Source organism: Poecilia formosa, unplaced genomic scaffold, assembly GCF_000485575.1.
Source record: "Poecilia formosa unplaced genomic scaffold, Poecilia_formosa-5.1.2 Scaffold823, whole genome shotgun sequence".
Taxonomy (NCBI): Eukaryota; Metazoa; Chordata; class Actinopteri; order Cyprinodontiformes; family Poeciliidae; genus Poecilia; species Poecilia formosa.
The window spans coordinates 54,927-76,846 of NW_006800762.1; the positions used below are offsets into that span (position 1 = coordinate 54,927).

Genomic DNA, 21,920 nt, shown 5'->3' on the forward strand with positions numbered 1-21,920 from the left:
CAACGTTGTTTTTCCTTTCATTTTGTCATCACTGACAGAATCTGGGCCGAGAATTCACTCGACCCGTCGTCTCCATGAACGTTTCAACACGGCTGCATCAGTCATGGAGGAGCTGCACCTGCAGCTGCACCGTCAGTTTCAGGCCGGATGTCAGGAGGAAACGGAGGCATTTACACCTCCTCACCACCAGAGGCAGCAGATTAACAGACAGACACATCACCCTGCACAGTACGCCCAACACGCCTCACCGCTGTGACATCACATCCTGCGTCCACATAAACTCTGTTCTGGTTATTTCCTGTCACATTCTTCCTCCTTCGTTTGTTGATGACCTGCATCATATTTTATTTTAAACTCTTAAATTCCCAGTGAATATTTCGTCCAGAGCTTTTCTGGTGATTGAGGCAGGATGTGGGCTAATCCGGCGCTCTGCATCGCACAGCGGTGTTAGACTAACACAGGAGGAGGTGAAATCTGACACACAGGCTGAATGTTTGCTCAGCTTGAACACACACACACACACACACACACACACACACACACACACACGTCTCATATTGACAACCTCTGACATTTAAACAAAGATTAACCTCGTCAATCAGAGCTTTGACTCCCTGCTCAGATGGGAACAGGAAGACAAACAGAGCTGAGCAAACATCTAATAACCAAGGATGAATCATTAATATCTAAACTAAACAATTAGAAACACACAGATATGAAACTTTAGGTCGATAACTTTGAGACTTGGAGGTTAAACTCCTAAATTCAGCTCCGATAATATTCCAGGCTGCACTGCTCCATCAGGAACGTTTTAAAGTTTCTACATCATTTAGACGGACTGTCAGGACAGTTCTCGCTGGTGTCTTCTGGTATTGAAGAGCTTCTGTCTTGAAGCCAGTTTGGTTCCAGCCTTGGCAGCTGAGCGTGAGCTGATCATGTCTGACCCGGAGGAGAGCCGCGGCTCCACATGTGAAATGAAAATGGACAGAGCGCAGTTTGAGCCCCAAGGCAGTGAGCCGACCTGTCAGAGGGAATGAGTCCCACCGAGGCCGGATCGCGTCTCTGTTCCCGCTTTAAACTCACTTCACCCAGATCCAAACGCCTCTTCCTGAACCGCAACGTCCTGCCGTCCAATCAGAGCCCGTTTAAATATGGAATTAAATCTAATATTTGAGTTTAAAACAACCATAACGGCTGATATTCTTCCATCTTTATAGTCATTCTGACCGTTGATATGCGACACCTGAAGCCTGTGCAGAACATGAGAACGGTTCCAGACGGTTCTGAACTATTTTAAATCAGGAGTCTGGCTGGTTTCAGTGAGTTTCCAGCCAAACAACCATCAGCATCACGTCTCTATTTCATGCAGTTATTATGTCATCACCAAAGAGTGAAAAAAACATAAACTATTGCAAGAAATAAATAAAAAGCGTCATTTTAAGATGCTTAGTGTTACATTACTATAATAATACCAAGTGCAGTTTTATTTTCTGAGATTCAAATTTTTCCTCTAAAACAAATTTTCTTCTGTCAGAATTAAAATCTAATTAGATGAAAAGTACAGATCATAACTGATCATCTCAGTGTAGATTCACACAATCAAGAAGCTCAAACTTTAGAAAACCAGCAACAATCTACTGCAACTTTCAAAATGGGCAAAATTTGCAAAGGTTGACAATAATTTGGGTCAAAAAAAGGTAAAAGTATGACACCAGCAAACAAAGTGATGGTTTCTGGTTAAACCTGCAGCTACAGACGCTGCAGGTCTGTTTGGTTTAAAGGTTTGAAGTTTTATCCACCCAGTTCAGGATTTAATGAGTTTTAATCACCAGGTGGGCGGAGCATCCAAAAACTGCACTCATGCAGAAGTAAAAAAGAATTTGGTCTATTCAAGTACTGGGAAACTGATCAAATTATCATTTCATATTTAAAAAACTTCAAGCTTACCAAACGAAAAGTTATGTGGAAATCTTGGTATTTTAAGGATGAAAATGAAAAATAATTCATATGATTAACAAAATCATGCAAAAGTAAATGTTTCCAAATCAGTTTCTGTCAATATGACACTTTAACAGAACCTGCAGGTGTGTGTCTGTGTCTGGTGGACTTTTGGTTAAAACATGTTTGTTTTTCATTCAGTGGGAAGAAAATCCACATATTTTACTCAAGTAAGAGTAAAAATACTTCATAATAAAGTTACTCAAGGCAAAAATTACAGCGTAGTAAAAATATTCCTAAAAGTAGATTTTTTTCAAAACATGTAGTTAAGTAAATGTAAGTAGTTTCTGCCCAGTGTGTTAATAATTCATCGGTTGGATCAAAACGTTTCCACCGAATCTAAACCGGATTCTTCTTTCCGTCTTCTCTTCCCTCCTCTTTGTTTCCGACCAAACCAAGTGATTGGACTCGGCGCCGGCTCGACTCATCCGGTTCATTAGCCTCTTTCCAAACGACGAGCCGACGCCTTTTATGGTCTCCATGGAGACGGTGAGGGGGCTTCAAAACGGTGAAACCCAATCTGCCGCGCTCATCACCAACCTGAGCTGCAGTGGGAGCAGAGGTGGAGCGGCGCGCTCATGCAGTGAAGATCTGACATCACACACACACACACACACACACACACACACACACACACACACACACACACACACACAAAGAGCTGAGAAAACACACAGAAAAGAAAGACTGGCTCTTCAGGAGCAGGAAGGAGACGATGAAAAGACTTTGGTTTATTTTGGTTTTAATAATTTCACTGCAAAAACACAAAATCTTACCAGCTAACTTTGGTCTGGTTTCTAGTGCAAACATCTTAATACACATGAAATAACACAAAACTAACTTAAAAGTAAGTTTTCTGTGAGAATTATGAGCTTGTTTTAAGCCAATAATTCCTCAGTATGGATGAAAAACTAACTGTTCCATCAGCAGATTATTTCACTTAATACAAGATATTTTCCCCACATTTTTAATGAAACAACCTGACAAAGGAACTAGTAGTTTTTCACTTGAAATAAGATGAACTTTTAAGTTAGTTTTGTCTTCATTGAAGTGTATTACTTTATTTTTGCTGAAATGAGACTAAAACTGTGTGTTTTTGCAGTGAACACGTCTCTAAAAATGTCTGATTCTGACTGATTAGATGTGAAACGTTAGTTTGAGAATCCATAAAAATCTGCCTGTTCGTCGTCCCGAATGATATCAGGAGGTTACATGAACGATGAGTCAGAGCTTCATAAAATAGTGATTCTGCATTTATCATTCATCTCTAACTGTCCAGCATCGCTGCATGCATCTGTGGGTAATTAAGTGAACACAACAGTTTGATGAATATTAGATTAATACGGGTTGTACTGAGGCTCCCTGGTGATTTCTTAGGTTTTCTCGGTTCTGCTGCTCAGTGGAACCGTCACCAGGCAGGAAGCGGTGCGCTCCGTCGGATCTTCAGCTGAATCCTCTCTTACTGGGTCAGGAGAGAGCATGCAAACGAGCCGCTTCCCTCGGTGACCTGGTTTCTCTGAAGCCGGAGTCTCACTTCATATTTAGCTAATATGAAGAAGAAAATGTGGGGAGGAGAAAAAGATTTTTTGGCCTTCAGGAGCAGGAGAGGCTCAGGTAGATGCAGATGCAGAACTCAATAAACCCAAGGATTCCTGCAGGAAGGTTTGAAGAAGACTCCATCTGATACGACCTGATGAAGATGAAGATGACTGAGGATCGTGAAACTTGTGTTATTGTGTGATATTTATTAATGATAAAATCAATCTGTGTTTGGTTGGTGACAGTCTGCTCTGCTGTGGTTTTCATCACTAAACGGTAGCAGTGGCCAACATGGACTTACAGTTTTATCACCACACTTTGTGGTACTGTTGTGAAAACGATAAAACTGAACTATTTATTATCTTTTTCAGGCAACCATATGAGCAGTGTTAGCATATGGCTAACACTGCTCTTCAGAAACATTCAGATTTATAAAGAAGTGTGATTCATATCATTGAACTGCACACAGTAACTGCATTTCATCATATTTTCAGATTTACTGATATGATGCTCTCACTGCAGAAACAATGGAGAAAAAACAACAATCCTGACAAAACCATCAGCTTTGGGAGTTTTAAACATCATTAGCTGCTGACCGACTGGAGCGCGTCACCGAGCTAATGTTTACGTTACCGGAGACGCAGCTAGCCGAGGCAGATGCTAGCTAGCATTAGCGTTAGCAGGCTATAAGAAGAACAGCCTTCTGTGTGCGACGTTGTATTTGTGCTGCCAACCTGAGCGAGCAGAGAGACTGATGTGAGCATGCAGATCTGTGAACAAAGAATAATCTGTCATGTGAATTTAAGTTTTCAACGCGACTGGCTCACTTCCTGTTATCTTATATTGTTATTGCAATAAACAACTGCAATAACAATTGTTATTGTTACTTTTTTAGAAACTTTTTTAGAATTAAAAGTTCATTAATTCTAATGAACTTTTAACGCAGGAACTCGAAGGTAATTTTAAAATCCAAAATAAATAAAACGGAAACAAAAAATAAAATTCATTATGAAGTTTCTGTAAACAAAATTGTCCTTCAAAAGACGGTTTAGTTCAAACAAAACATCAGACTCAAGACTTTTAGCTTGACTCTGCGTCCTCTGATCAGCAGTACCAGCAGCAGCATTCACCGTTTGTGATGCTCCACATCTCTCACACACACGCACACACACTCCATCCTCCAGGACAAGCGGTGTTAAAACTCTGCACATGATGGCTGCATGGAGCCAAACCAACACTGGTTGCTTCTCTACAGTCCGACTCAGAGCCTCCATCCTCCTGCAGGAACCCAAACGCTTCGGTCTTTGATCAGCGACCAACGCTTTCTGCAGATTATTCATCCCAGGTATCACATCTGGTCAGTCTGTGTCACAGCCTGAAAACCTGCTGGACGGCAGCAAGTGCAGATAAACCTGGAGCAGCTGATGACAAATCAATACTGTTCGAAGTCTCATTTAGTGCTGGAATAACTTTAGCATCAATCCTTGTAACTCGGCCTGTCACAAAAAACAACAAATCAGTTAATCGCATGATAAATTAAAATGAGCTCAATCATTTCCATTTGCGTGTTTTACTGTTTTTCTCTTTTTCTACCAAAAACTGGATGATAAAAGTCACTTAGCTCACTAAGGTCCCCCATAGGGCCTCTAAGGTCATCTATAGGGCCTCTAAGGTCACCAATAGGGCCTCTAAGGTCACCAATAGGGTGTCTAAGGTCATCTATACTAGGGCCTCTAAGGTCACCAATAGGGCCTCTAAGGTCACCAATAGGGTGTCTAAGGTCATCTATACTAGGGCCTCTAAGGTCACCAATAGGGCCTCTAAGGTCACCAATAGGGTCTCTAAGGTCATCTATACTAGGGCCTCTAAGATCATCCATAGGGCCTCTAAGGTCACCAATAGGGCCTCTAAGGTTACCAATAGGGCCTCTAAGGTCACCAATAGGGCCTCTAAGGTCACCCATAGGGCCTCTAAGGTCACCAATAGGGCCTCTAAGGTCATCTATAGGGCCTCTAAGGTCATCTATACTAGGGCCTCTAAAGTCACCCATAGGGCCTCTAAGGTCATCTATAGGGCCTCTAAGGTCATCTATAGGGCCTCTAAGGTCACCAATAGGGCCTCTAAGGTCATCTATAGGGCCTCTAAGGTCATCTATAGGGCCTCTAAGGTCATCTATAGGGCCGTTGTGGCTGCCTCCTCTGCTTAGTTTGGGTTATTTTTAAATTTACCATAGCTGTGCGCATAACTAAGAATTTGTTTTTGATTAATTCAGTTATTTATTCACAATTAAACATGTTTTCAATAGAGAGCAGAAAGATGAATTTAGGCTCCAGCATACATTCTGTGCCTGAACACCTGGAGGCAGATATTGAACCTGCATCGTTTCAAGCTGATCCATCAGCAGCCGTCAGTCTGGACCCGACAGCCCCGTCTGGCGCCAGCGTGCTGGGAGCAAAGTTCACGTCCAGCCAGAGCAGAGGAGACGGAAACAAACCAGGAGAGTGACGCTTCGCTCCTCCTGGGGCCGAAACACGTCTGAAGAACCACTCTGAACCGTTTGGTCCATACAGTAATATGGACAAGTAATTAGAAAAATTATTAAAATGCTGCAGATCTGAGCATAAATACCTCCTGAATCCTCCATGATGAAATTTATTAAAAAATAAATTTACATATTTAATATCTGTTTTATGTCCACTGCCTGGTTCTGTAAGGTGGTTAGAGAAATCATCCAACAAACTCCGTTTGCTCCAATACAAATACAGCAACACCTCCAAATATCTGACCTTTGACCTGAATATCCAGCCAGCCAACTAACCGACACACTGTGACCATCTGAGACCCAACAGAGCAGAACCGCAGTGAAGGAAGAATCCATTTTAGTTCATCCCTAAAAACAACAGGTTCTTATCCTGTTCAGGCGTCAGAACAACTTTTTGAACCAAAGTTCAACCAAAATCTGTTTTTTCAGTGCAGCTTGGACTTTTATTTTGAAATAAACCACCAGAAAACCACAGCATGAACATCAGTGCAGAGCAGTGCCACGTTTATGGTTGTTTCTGTGAATATTATGTGGAGACCAGAGCGCACGCACACACACACACACACACGCGCACACGCACACACACACACACACACACGTTTGTCTTGCTATCTTTGTGGGGACTTTCCATTGACTTCCATTCATTTCTACTCATTTCTACAGCCTAAACCTTACCTTTACCCTTTTCCTAACCCTAACCATCACATACCTAACCCTAACCAAAACTCAATTCATACCTTAGCCCTAACTCTGACCCCTGACCCAAAAACAGGGTTTCCCCTCGTGGGGACCAGGCTCAGGTCCCCACGAGGAGCGATTGGTCCCCACAACGTAGCATATGTCAGGAAAATCGTCCCCACAAGGTATTACAAACAAACGCACACACACACAGCTCAGACGGCCAAACCACCTCTGCAATTCCAGATCCTGAGCCGTCTTCATCTTTCTATCAGATCAGACATTCCCAGTAACTTTCCGAAACCACCGCCGACCTCTGACCTCCTCCCCCACCCACTCGCCTTCTCTGCGGGCAGCAGCTTCACCTCTGCCTGTTCTGGTTGCAGCAATGCATCTATTAAAGTTACATTAAACAACAGAACTCCAGAACAGCCAACTCTTCAGATCTGATCTATAATCTTCTGCAGAGCCAAACGAGGCAGAGGAACCAACAAAACTGAATCTGTTCAGTCAGAGTTCAATTCCTGCCTGTTCCCCCCCAAAATATACAGAGAAACTGAATGAGACGCCTCGCCAGCTGCAGGTCCTGCAGAGCTGCAGCTTCTGCTCTCACGCCAACGTCCAGCAGCTGATGTGGATCATCTGACTAAAGACCCTCCCAGTGCAGCTCAAACACCTCACTGCCCCCCACCGGCCCCCTGCGGGGCATTCACAGGCCCAGCAGGGGGCCACGCAGTCAGCAGCCCAGCCTGCAGGACAAACACCCCCACTCCTGATGGGAGGAACGGATCGACTCCATGCAGAGACACGCAGCTGGACGAGCAGCTAAACACATGCAACTCATAAATAAAATATTATGAATGTAATCGATCAGAGTTCAGACTCGCTCTGCAGCCGAGCATCTCCAGAACATCTGAGTTCATTTCACACCACAAACATCTGGAAGCAGCAGCAGCAGGTCTGTCACTGTAACTAATAATAATTAATGAAAGCAGAAATTATTGAGTTAATTTAATGCGAGTGATTTATTGCTTGTTGCGACAGCAACATGTTCCACTGACGGACGAAGCCGTTCAGGTCCCGACATTCAGGAGAAATAATCCTGATCATCTGTTACTGCACGCAATAAGAGCCAAACATTTTAAAACATTAATATTAGAGTTGGAAAAGATTTAAATTTTAAAATCAAGTTACCATACATCAACAAAATGAGCAACATTTTCAATTCAAAGTATTTGTTCTGCTAAATTGTTGAATATGAGCTCAGCTACAAAGATATCATGTTTTTAATCTGCTATTCAGATTGAAGTTCATCAGAGTTCCAGGAGCTAAAAGTGAACCGTGGACAGTCATTAGCATTAGCTGCTATAATTTTATTCCTTCATGAAAAACATACCTGGAGTGTTGCTTTGATCCTTTCAGGCATGTTTGAGAAATCCTATAATCACCATGGCAACCATCCCTGGGTGGATCTAGCTCCGCCTTCGAGGCGCAGCTCCTCCCAGGAGCTGCAGCTTCCTAGCTAACGAGCTTCCGCCTCTCTCACTCAGCTCCTTCAGACTAGCCAACAGCAATTAGCAAACAGCTGGTGGGACTGCTGAGCTCCTTATAGGAGCTGCTTCTCAGAGCAACGCTGGTAAAAACGTGAAAGGGTTAATAGAGGAGCCATGTTGGGATGACTTCCTGGAGTTACAGAAAGAGACAGAGGCCCAATTTCAAGGTGTTACATGAGGAAGTAACATTTATTTTAAGTCATATTTGATATATATGTAGCATCTTTATGACGACTGAAGTTAGAATAGATACTTAATTATGCTATAAAATGACACTCTGTGTCTAGAAAACACAGTACTGCGGCTTTAATTAATGTGATAAAGTCCCGCCCCTAATAATAAACGTTGTAACACAGATAATTAATAAAACCACCAGGTTAACTGAGACACCTTCTCTTCCTCTTTAACATCTCCAACAGGAACAGGACGTCTGGTAATGCTGGAGATGAAGGGAGCACAGAATCAGATGTCAGAACGCATTTCCCTCCAACAACGCTGAGATTTACTTCAGCGTAGTGATGGTGGTGATGAGCTACAGGTGCTGCCAGGACACAGAACCGGGCCTGGAGGGAAGAAAGCAGCAGCTGGTCGCCAACAAGCAGCTGGAAGCTGAATCTGATCAGCTGCTGCTGCGAAGCTTCAGTCTGATTAGCATCAGGTAAACCGAGGAAGAGGAGGAAGGTCGCTCTTCCTCCTGCAGCTGCTGGATTCAACAGAGTCGAAAAACTCCCCATTTACATCCAATTAAGACTTAAAATGTACTTAAAATATATTTTTCATGCATAGAAAAAACTAAATACTTTGTGTTTTGCATAAGAAATTAAATAAAATCTACAAACATTTAGTTTTACATTCATGAAGAAGATAATCATAAGATTATTGTACATATCCACCTTTAACAGTTTTCTATATTCTGTTAGTTTTTGGGTTAAATTTTTATATAAACTGAAAAACAACAAGGCCTCTGATAATAACACATTTTGCTGGTTGATAAATTGTCCCAGTAATTACAATAATAAAGAATAATATTGTCATTTTGAGTCAATGGTGTAATAATGAAATCAAATCTAATTTTATTTGTATATCACATCTCAAACTGCTTTACACCATAAAAACACAAAAATCAACATTACATTCTTCTAAACGCCGTCATTCAAACATCAAACTGTCGGTCAGTGTTTCATTAATTAAACAACTATCAAAGACCAATAAAATGTATTTCTGTACAGAAGATTTAACTGGAAGACATTTTAAATATTGAGCCATCAATAAATAAAACAGAAATAAAAACCACTTACAACCGAAACCATAAATAAAATGGATTTTGAAATAAAACTGACCATCATCAAAAAATGTTAATCATCAGAAGGGAAACGGTGGAGCTCATTTTAATTTATCATGCGACTAACTGATTTGTAGTTAGCAGGAACAGGCTTTCAAACGGCATTTAGAATAAATTACATTAGAGTTCAGTTTAAACTCGGCAAGTTTCCTTTCTAAGCGTCACTGCATGTGTTGAACTGGACTGCCAATAATTTAAACAGAAAATGAAATAATGTTTCTAACCTGAGAGAAAACCTTTGGTGATGAAGAATAATTGGACGGGACAGTTTCTGATTCACGACACGCAGCAGATCAAAAGCATCAACAAACAGCTTCCAACTGCAGCACTTCACTCACACTTGCTAACATTTAATCCTCACTGAGGCTAAAATAAGACAACCAACCAGCGGAAAGGAGCCGGGTCTCAATCAGAGCTGTGGGGAAATTACTCCGGTTCAGCCGAACAACAAACCTGAGGTCGGTTTGTGAACACAACGCAGCGTCCAGGCGCCGCGCTTCTACCTTCTGGTGACTCGGACATGCAGTGGAAGGACGAAATGCTTGGAGCTACATATGTGAACCAAAACGAGCAGAACAGCTGATCAGCAGCAGCATGAACACCTCAGGCTGCAGCTTTCATTTAATCTGGTGTTAGAAAGTCAACAGGGTGAAACTTTACCAGACAAAACTGTTTGTGATCAGACTGTATAAAAAAACTCATTCTATGCAGTTCCTGTAAATAAATGAGAAATTCCTGCGTTTTGCTCTGATGAGGTGTGATTTCTGCTTCTGCAGAGTTTTAAAGGCAGCTAATTCAGGATTAGCAATCTAGTTTTGGAACCAGAGGCAAGCACCAAGAAGGAAACGACACTAAAACCTCTGACGATGAAAGACACCAATAAATGGAAGAAAATGGAAATGGAGGAAACAACGGAGTGGTGTCAGATTTTAGCGGTTGGAGGATTTCTCTTGTTTCTCATTTCTCCTGCTAACACTAAGCTAACACGTTTGTTTTGGTTGCATTTACCCAGAATTCCCTGTGCTGTAGTCTGCTTCCTACTTTTGGAGCGATCTCTGTTCACATATGCATTCAAACCGCACCAGAGTTCACTTCAACCCGAGCAGAGACCGAGGTTTGAAGGCCGACCGGAGTTCGTTATTTAGTCCGACTTCAGTCCCAAATGAACCGGACTTTCTAGGAAACAGAACCATAAACGTACAGAAGTGGAGTTCTGATGATTTGGGCGCCTCAAGTACTCAAATTTCAGGATAACTAAACCAACTTTGATAGACATTTGATCACATTTCAGATGTAAATCGTGTCTTGCAGATAAACCTGGACACAAGCATCACAAACATCTTGGATGCTGGAACAGAAGCGGTGGATGAAGGTGGAAAGTGCGAGCCACTCGTCTTACATCACAGTCCACATCGATTTTATTTTTAAATATCCCGTTACACAACACAGCAGAGGCACAAGACCATTAAAAAGTGAGCCCAACATGGAGTAGCTACTCAGCTGCAGAGAACAGAGCGTTCAGGACGTGACAGCTACACCTTCTGGCAACCGTTTCCATTAAAGAGCAAAGTCAGGCTGGGTGAGTGAGTGCAGCGCGCCGAGCTAAATCTGAGGCCCGCCCGCCTAATGTCTCTTTCTGCTTGGTCAAACACGTTATTTATTTCTCATTGTGTGTGTCCACAGGCCGTAAATATGTTTGTAATTACCCACACTGCCATCAGGTGGGGTTAATAGAGAAGCCATTAGCACAGATAGAAAGTGGATGGATGAAGGCGCGGAGGGGAAACTGCATTAGAGAGGAGAGACGGGCATAATCAGCAAATATAAGTCATTAATTCTGCTATTTATACATCCAGCTGCCGGCCCACTTCCTGCTGGACCGGGCCAGCACTTCAAACCGGATCGCACTCAACTACAACAGCAGTACGGTCATTAAAGGTCTGGAAGAGGCAATAATGACTTTCTATCAATGCTAACATATTATGACACTTTCTAACTTTTTCTATATTTGTTCACTGGAGGAGAAAGTGTCATTATTATTATTATTATTATTATTATTATTATTATTATTATTTACAGGCCAGGTAGGTTTGTTCCTGATCCCAAACTTTTTGCCCAGCTGGCCAAAACAGGCAAATCTAAATTACTGGTGGGCCACAAAATTCATTAAATTAAAAACGAAACATTTATTTTTTATCTTTTGTTTTACCTGCTCAACAATAAACTATTTTTTAAATTAAATCTGTCTATGATAAGATACAAAACATAGATAAGGCTTTGAACTTATTAAAAAACATAGAATTTCTTGTTTTTTGGGTTATTAATTGTAAATTTGCTAAATTTTAATTTTGTATGAATTGTGATAATTTATCTGTCTTGAATAAAATAATGACCATAAAACTTTGTATCTAATTTAGACTCCATACCATAATTTATAACAAAATTATCATTTTAAAGTTTTTTTTAAAATAACATTAAAAAACTGATTTTACTTAGAAATTAGTTAAAAAATTATAAAAATGTAAAATTTGATGTTTGAATTTGAAGGCGACTTGATTTAATTAATAAAGTAAAAACCTAAATAAGTTGGGGCAACTTTTAAAAATGTCTCTTAACTAATCATTTTTAGTTTAACATAATTACTAAAGTCAGTTAAGGCAACTTAACTGAAGTTGTAGCAAAAGCTTTTATTTATGCATTTTGTACTCAACAGTTAAAGTTGATTCAACTTAATTGAGTCAAAGCAACAAAAAAACTAGATTCAAGTTGAGTCAAATATGTTTTACGGGAAAATCAGAGTAAAATTGGTAGATATGATGTGAATATGGTGCGTCGTTTTGTTTAATTCAAACAAACTTTACATAAATGATGTTAATTTTAAAAAGGTCATTCCCTAATCCAGATTGGTCAGTAAATCCGGATTGGTCAATAAATCTGGATTGGTCAGTAAATCCGGATTGGTCAGTAAATCCAGATTGGTCTCCGGATTGGTCAGTAAATCCGGATTGGTCAGTAAATCCNGGATTGGTCAGTAAATCCGGATTGGTCAGTAAATCCAGATTGGTCTCCGGATTGGTCAGTAAATCCGGATTGGTCAGTAAATCCGGATTGGTCTCCGGATTGGTCAGTAAATCCGGATTGGTCAGTAAATCCGGATTGGTCAGTAAATCCAGATTGGTCAGTAAATCCAGATTGGTCAGTCTTTATTTGGTTGAAACGGACTCCAAATACCAGAACAGTTGAGTTGAAACTGGTGCAGATACATAACAGTCATCAGCATAACATAGAAACCTGCAGGAATATGGCAAACCATTTACATACAAACTAAAAACTCATGCACCAGGATAAACTGACACCATTGCCATACCATTCTAAGCACTATTTTAATATGTTTTAAATAGAAAATAGATATTAACTGATAAACATGTTGAGTTGGTTCTCTCCCATGTTAACCTCCCAAGACGTTGCAGGCAGAATATCTTAAACGTTTTACAAAAAAATGATGCGATTCATAAAAGTTTAGAGGCAGAACAAAACGTATTAAAACTCCATCAGCTGCATTAGCCAGAGATTACATTAGGCCCATTAAACAGAAGCACGCTGCATTACTGTATCGGATATACTTTTGGAATATTGATCGCCTTTTTTTAATGGCTCGTTTTCAGCTTAGCACATAATAGAGCAGGAAGAAGTCATTACAGGAGTTTACAGGCTGCAGATGGAGAAGACAAAGGAGGAGCTGATCTGGACACCAAAATCCAGGAAATATCCTGGACCATCCTGGTCCAGGAAGCAGTCAGGGTTTATGAGGTCGTCTTAAAACAGACGTCAGGTCTTAAAACTCATTTCTAAGGATTCCTGGTGGATCTAAAGCAGAGAAACACTGACGACACCTGCAAAGGTCAGACAGACTTTAGAGCCTTAAAAAGCTTTTAAAGACTCTAAATGTGATTCCAGCCATTATCTCCCCTGATCAATGAAGTGATACTGCAGTCAAATGGCAGTTATATAATCTCTCCTCTGGTTGTAAAAGCAGACTCTCCTACTCAATCTGGGAACACTAACAGCATGCCGATGATGCGTGGCAGGATATAACACACACACACAGACGCGCACGCACGCACACACACACGCGCACACAGAAAAAGAAATGGCTTGTTCTGCCACTGAAATGGATCCACAGCTATGAGGTTTTCAGCTTCAGGACAAATATATCTTAGCATAAAGACAACATCAACATCGTCTTTACGCATGAAACAAACGTCTGCAGCCAAAACTCAGCCGTTCCTGAGGTATTTTGGCCACTGCGGGCCTCTGTACCCACTAGTGATATCCCACTGATTTCCTTTCCGATCAAATACTCAGTAAACTTCACGCTGGTGTCAGAGGTACTGATCCAATAACGATACAAAGACACCTAATGTGTCTGATAAATCTAAAAAAAATAAACGTTATTCAATTCTTGACTTCATCACTCCAATTTATTTATTTTAAACTCAGATAAGATAGCAGGCAGTCACACAAAATATGTGAAATTGTAAATTATTAACCCTACTGAAATAAACCCTTGTTTAATTATTAAGAGCTACTATAAAATAAAAGAATAAGAAATGCAGAACATGTTAATGAAACTGCAGCAAAAGGCATCCATTTTGACATGTTTCAGTTCTGTAACATTTTACCATCCAGTTAGGAAACAAACTCTTTACTTTTCTTTCCGATTTTGGCCATACCAATTTTATTGTCTGAACTGTTGCTAAATATAGCATGAAAGTCGGTGAGTTGTAACAGTGGGGTGATTATCGTTAACTGAGAACAAGCAGACGTGACCTGGTGGCAGAGCAGGAGAGGACAGCGGCTGATTTTACACAGCTTAATATCAGCAAATATCAGTTCATGATAAGCCCAAAATGAAGGAAACCTGCAGACGATAAATTATCTGGCTGATAAATCGGTGCACCCGTAATACGGACAGGGCCCGTTTAATGGTTCCGTCTCCCAGCTGGTTAACAGGACCAGAAACGGATCAGCAGCAGGACGGAAAATCTGCCGTGAGATGAAGAACATGAGGAACCCAAACATGACCACATCTAAGGTTTTCAGGATTTTTGAGAAACTCCTACAGCAATAAATGAACCTTCCAGATTCTTTCTCCTCTTCTTCATGAGTAATTAACGTTGCAGCCACGCGTTGCCACGGTAACAGGTCACACTGACCATGATGACATGTCTGGGAGTGACTCATCCCATCATCAGGAGCGTCAGCACCTGGTCTTCACCTCAGTCTGGTGTAGAAACAGCGGCGTTCCCAGCAGGAAGCGCGCCTCGCTGCAGGGATTACGTCCTGCTGCTGCTGTTAGTATTCCCGCTAATCCCAAACGTGCTAAACGGCGCCGAAGCGGATTATACCGCATCCGACTGGAGGTGGCAGGCGGGGGAGGGGCGCTGTTAGCTTTTTGGATCACACACCTGCATACAGCGTCAGTTATTATCAGAGCACAACTCAACGAAACTAAAACCTGGAAGAGCAGAAAAAGGTCCAGATTGGTTCGGTTTCAAGACTTCAGACGTAAAGAAACAAACGACGACTTTTACTCAACACCTGAAGCAGAAACAAACCACTGAGATGGAGAAACGCTGCTCTGTAAAACCTGCTAAAGCTAACAGCAGCTCACAAAACCCATCTGCACACATTTACTGTTATATTGTCGGCCATCTTGTTTTGCGAGTCCAAATTTAGTTGAACTTTGAATTCAGGTCAACTCCCAAAAGAGACAATTGAGAAAAAAATCAAATTTTTAAAAAATATATTTAATAATTTGTAATTTGATTTAAAGAAAAATAGTCAGAGGTCATAAACGAACAACTGGCTGTGATTAACAGACATTAATAAAAAAAATAAATACATTAATAAAGCTATTAATGAAGCCATTAATGAAGCGTTTTAAACGTTCTTTGTTTAGACTGACAACAAAACTAAACTGACAACATGAAACTCAGAAGTGAAATATTTACCTGCCAGAAACCAGACAAGGTCTAGTTTCTCATTAGTCTTTATCCACAGAAAAGCAGTAAAATATGAGTTAGCTTCAGGCACTAATGCAGCTTTCATTATGTTTATTATGAATAAGCCAAAGCATGGCGGTTTAACACATTCATGTTTTACTGATTTCTTTGCAGTAATCACTAAATAACTAATAGATCTCTGCCATGCTTCACTTTCTGTGCATCTTTTCCATTAAGTTCATCAAAATACTTTTAACTATTAAAGCAAAGGGAAGTAAAACCTTGTTGCTTTGGTCTGATCACATCATGATGGATATAAGAGGATTTGAATCATAGCAGGAAACTGACTGGTGCCTAAAAGTGGGCGGAGCTCAGCCTGATTGGTCGACAGGTGACCATTTACCCATCAATCAGCTGACAGTAATAGAAGCAACCAGATAGTCAGCAAGTCGAGACGTCAGCAGATAACAGGAAGGCTTCATGAGGACCGTTTATCCTTACTTTCTTCTCCTACTACTCTCCAATTTGCATCTTTGCTGTTACTTCAACCCTTAGCTTTGTGTTTTCTCTGTTTTTTTTCTCCACAGAAGCTACATCTGGTCTGGCGTTCTGATTGGCTGAGGTTCCTACCTGGAGGAGAGCAGGTTACTTCAAATTTCCATCAACCTTTTCTAAAAAAATGCGCATGAAAAATATTGATGGAAACACATTTCCATTACAAATGTTTGCAAATTTTGTCAATATTCCAATAATGTCAAAAAACTGAATTTTGCAACTGCAGCGTTTCCATTACATATGAAATGTCATTAAAATGACACATGAATAACTTTGTTTATGTGATAAGTCATTAAAAACATGCTGCGCTATGATCCTCCAACTACTTCCTGTCGTCGTCTTCTTTATAGTTTTTGCCAGTGGCAACATCCGGTGTGAATGTTTTCAGTTTCAGTTTTGCAAAATAAACCAATTTCGATATGGCAAAAAAAAAAAAAACTCAATCGCCAAAATGTTGTATTGAAAAACAAGAGGTGTTTTTTTTTTTCGAAATTGATGTTTTCATGGAGCAAATTTATTTTTGACAACATGTTGCAGTTACTTGGTCTATGGAAACGCAGCTGATGGCTCGATGCAATCTGCTGAGTTTTCTTAAATGGAAACGTTTTAATCCTTCTGGCACGGCATGTTCAACGTCTAAACTGACTCCAGTTGGGCTAAAGCCCTAAAATAAGGCAGAAATTACACAACTAACAAGATTTTTAATCCCAGATTTATCTGCTTTTTATAAAACACGACTTTCATGCAGTCAAGGGATCCAGAATAAGATCTTAAATCTTAACTTTAAGCCTCTAAATGTGGATTAAGAATCTCCATCCTTCCTTTAAAAATGTGACATCAGACTTTTCCTTCCTGGGCTTTAATTCTCCTTTTACACCAACACATCCTCAACACACATCTTATAAAAGCTCTTTACGCTGAAGAGGTCTCCACGCAGCAAATAAAATCACCTTAATATGCAAACTCATGCCTGGATGTCAGGGAGAGCCTCGGAAAGCCCGGCGCCGGCCCGGTCCGCGCTCCCCGACACGCCTGGCCGCCTCCCTCCCTCACCTCGCCAACCGCAGCATCGACATCAAGTGCTGGAGGTGAAGTGTGAAATGGTTCTGCTGCAGCTGCCGGCCAAACTCTGGGGAATCGTCAGGAATTTTAGACTCACACTTGGAAGGGTTTGAGCAAATGCAAAAAGGAAGTTTTTCCATTTCCTGACTCTGATTTTTATTTATTTTTTTTCCGCATCCTGGACGGGTTAAATAAGGCAGAGCGCTCCGGCACACCTCCCAACAACTGATAAATATTTAAACTGCACTGTGGCGGGTGCAGAGGTGGAAACTCCAGCGGTGGTGTTACAAGGAGTGAAAGGAGAAAAGGGACAAACAGCTGATTTAATTATTGCAGGTTTGTCCTGGAAACGGCAACAAATGGGAAACTGAGCAAACAGGCGTTAAAGGACAAGCAGCTGTTAAATCAGGACTGCAGAGGCTAACGGGCTGCGTTTCTGTTGGCCATAAAACTGCACAAAATGGAATTATAAAAACTAATTTGGATAATAGAAACATGACAATTTTGAGATTAAAATAATCACTTTTTTGTGCTTGGATGAAGTGGTTTTTTGGCTGTATTGAAATTAGGAAAGCTGCAATGGAAGCACAGGAGTCATGTGATCAACAACAGGATGTTACTACTGGCAGAAATGATGAAGAAGACAACAGGAAGTGGTGGGAGGATGATGATGCTGCATGTTTTTCAATTACTTATTGCATGAACAACTTTACTCGTGTGATTTTTTACCACAATTGCCAAATTGTTTTATTTTGACATTAGCAGATTGTGCACGTTTGTAATTGATACACAGCTGTACAGATGTTCACACTGTTTATCACTTCAGTTTGCAGGTTCTGATGCAATCCAGTTCTTTGAGAAAGCATAAGTGTTTTTATTTTAGCTTTAGTTGTCCAAAATGATCCAGCATTTTTTTTAAGTTTATTTGATAGGGACAGACACACATCGACATAGACAAACTGAATAAAACAGCAGTCCCATGTTTGCATCATGGTGCAATAGCAACAGCTAATTCTCAGCACTTCATGGCTGGGCATTAAATAAAAAAGCTGTACAGTTTTTAGGGTTCATGAAATGAGTTTATTAATCAGCAAATATTGTTTTAGTTTCTTTATTCAGCCTATTATAGAGATTAACTCTCATTTGTAACAGAAAAATAATTACATTTGTTTCATTTGAACCTCCAGTTCATGAAAAACCTAAAGAGTCAGTTGCCTGAAAAGGTAAATTAATTTAATACGGTTCAAACTCGGATAAGAATCTAGTGAAAAACCTGTAACAATATCCAAATGCAATGAGCTTGCGATACAACTCCCAATCACCAGGTGGAGCCAAAGACACAAGGAAAGAGGCAGCATACGTACAACCATAAACAGAAAAAGAGGAAAACACAATCTCATGATTCAGGGAAACCAAAACAACAACAACAACAAAACAAAAAAAAACAGACTTCGCTGAAGTCCTTCTCAGCGTTACCACAGTAGCTAACGTCGAATGTCTTCCTTAGCAGCACCAAGGAGAACAAATGGCGCTCCTGGATTGGCTAATAGCATGCTAGGTAGCATTGTGTCTTGGTATTTCAGCTTCCTAAGCTGCAGGTTTTTAAAATATGCTTTAGATATTCAACAAAAATCCACATAGGCAAATTCTTCACAATAATTTCGAGCTACATTCCACAGAAAAATCTGTGACTATGCAGTTCTTAAATTAGATTACTTAATTAAATTACACTTTTTGAGGAATTCAAAACTTTTTTAAAAATAAAGTCAAGTTTTTAATACTGGGATTAGGACACAAAACTGAAGAAAAATCACAGAAGGTGCTAGCTGAACAAGAATTACATCAAAAACGACCCCAAAACGGTGCGCTACAGTTAAAAGCTAACACTGAAACAAACAACAAAACTGCTAGCAAGAGCGCTATTGGAGGTCACACAAAGGTTACATTCACACTGCAGCTCTTGATGCTCAATTCTGATTTTCTTTTAAATTAAATTACAGTTTTTGTATGGTTGTTCATACGACCACCATACTACGCTTCTGTGTGAACAGTTTAAGACCTGAATGTAACTCATGCGCAGAAGAAGAACGTTGACGTCACACAGCTGTTTATGGAAGTAAAAATGGCCGCCACCGTCTGGCTTTGGCTCAGACGGCTTCAGCCATAGTTTACATCTGGATTTACTGCTTCTGGCTTCTTCTGATGCAGAATTATGACGCATGTCTCACATCAATGATGTAAAAGTCAAGATGACAATTCTCCGAAAACTACTGGACACAAATCTGATTTTGTGCAACATATGGAAGTGACATATGGACGAAAAATAAAATCCAATTTGAGTCAGAGGTATTATGTAAAGATTATAACAAGAATGAAGGTAAGAAAAACCAAAATACAACTAATAGCTATACCTTCTGTGCAGAGTTGTGACGCATGTTGACCTTTCTGATTTAGTTCCATATAGAAGTGGTACAAATTGGTAAAAAGAATTTGGTCGCTCAGACATCCATGAAGAAGTCGAACATGAGTTGCATTTGAACGTAGCCCAAGTCTGACCACTGGACGAATCTTCGTCCAGAGTCCATCAACCTGAGGTTGCCTCAATCCGTGTTGAGCCGCTTCTTTCAGCTCTGCTCGGTTCTGACTTTGGAAGATTGGGTCCAAAACGTGGCGATGTAACGGACCGTAAGGCGGAGAGCCCGTCTCCACCCAGGAAAAACAGCATGACTGAGGGAATGGAGACCAACCCTGCTGCATGAGTGGAACAGGCATGGACACAAGATTTCAAAGTAAACTGACAGCCTGAGAACTAGAAATCAGAGGTGGATTATTTCTGAAGTTTGTCCAAGATAATTTATCATGTTTTGAAGATGCAGACCAGTCATCCCGAGGAGGTCAAACTAAACCCCAGCATGACTCAGAATGCCCCAATCTGTGTGCGCTTCTGCATTTTCAGTCATTTCTGGAAACATTTAAATGTCTTACTGCTTTAAAAAATATACATAATACAGTATTAGATTAAATATGACAACAAATATTTTCCTTTATGTAGAGCAAGTCAGGGTGAGCACAGATTGTACAAATGGATTTGACATCAGGATTAAAAAAATAAAATCATTGGTACTGGATTACTATATAAACTGCAACAGATTAATTCATGGTAGTTTTTTTTTGTTGTTTTTTTTTACAATATTCAAATGATCTTTTGCTCCATACAGCCGATTCTATCTTATATTAAAATATAAGATGGAAAACAAAGTAGGAATCTGCACAAGATTATTCCCAGGATTATTCAATCCAAACAGAACTGGGTCATCAGTCACGAATTTAAGACCGAAGAAAGAAAGCTAAATAAAGATGCGTGAATGTGCGGGATCGTGGGGAGTACTGATCAGGGTTCATTGGATAAGAATGCAGCTCAATTAGATCTCAACAAACACACAGGTCACATGGACCTCACACTCACACACACACACACACACACCATCACCAGCAGAGTTACCAGCTCACATCACCTGAATGATAAGAGGCTAAAACTGCTTTCTGTTCGCTCAGATGGGAGGCAGAACAGAAGAAAAAAAATCACCCTCACCTGAAAATCTCAAGGTTGTTCCTTCGACTTGTGTCCTCAGCGCAGAATATCCATATGCTAATCCAAGGAGGTCGGTAAAACGTTCAAAAATCCATGTGGAATCACCGGGAAAACCTCGGGAAATAAAAAGAAGATAAAGATAGCACTGTTTCCGATCCAGAAGGTCGGTCTCCGCTCCAGCAGGTTCCCAAAAGCCGCCTTTATGCGGTCATGCTAGCACATCCAGCGGAGGCAGAGCGCGAGCAAAGCCGGCCGAAGGAGCACAAACCCCCGCGAAGTACTGCGGAGCTCCGGGGGGACAGAGGCCGACTCCGTCCCGGAGTTCAGCCCCGGACGGTCGACTCCTAGCCGGTGTGGCAGAGCCAGTAGCTGTCAGATCCGGTTTCCGCTGGTTCTTGAGGACAGTTGGTGCCAGCTCGCCCCGAACTGGCCGCGGTCTGCCCCGGTCTGAGGCTCCGTTAAGATTCGGTCAGTATCACTTCGCTCCGATCCGCCCGCTGTGCTCCTTCTGGAGAAATGAGGCAGCCTGCAGAAGCACAGCCTCTGTCACTAAAGCCCCGCCCCCCGTAGAAACCAACCAATGGCAGCGGCTCTGTTGTCTCCTCGGCCCGCCCCTTCTCCCTCTCTTCCGCCCAGCTCTGTTGCAGGGAGTTTGGCAGCGCGGAGCTTCCCAACAGGAGCCAATAGCACACATTCACCCTCTAACACGAACAGACACGCTCTCCGCCAAGCTTATTCAGCCACAGAGACACTTCTGTCCACACCTGACTGAACCACATTAAAGGCATTTCACAGCGTTTTAAAACTGAGTCACCTCCTGAAGCTCAGCTCAGTTTAAAACACTTTCATATGAGCAACCCAAACCACCAGTTTTAGTCAGAAAATACTAAGTTAAATGTATAAGTACGTGGCTCAATGCCCAGAACGGCAAAATCATGGGGAACAACCTCTAACCAATTTTACTATGTTTTCACACCTGATAACTTTGCAAAATTGGTTTGCCATTGAATGACTTTTGACACTTTTGATGCTGCTAAACTCTAACGGTGTTTCC

At 41.0% G+C, this 21,920-nt stretch overlaps 1 protein-coding gene across 3 annotated transcripts in view; it reads right to left on the bottom strand.

Moving 5' to 3' along the window:
• The window catches only part of large2 (LARGE xylosyl- and glucuronyltransferase 2), a 59,999-nt gene extending 38,616 nt beyond the window's left edge, over positions 1-21,383 (bottom strand). For all 3 annotated transcript variants that reach the window (XM_016666867.1, XM_007543432.2, XM_007543433.2), the window contains exon 1: positions 20,867-21,383. The gene's annotated coding sequence lies outside the window, so the exon portion shown is untranslated. The remainder of the gene's footprint in view (positions 1-20,866) is intronic.
• Positions 21,384-21,920: the final 537 nt, after the last annotated feature.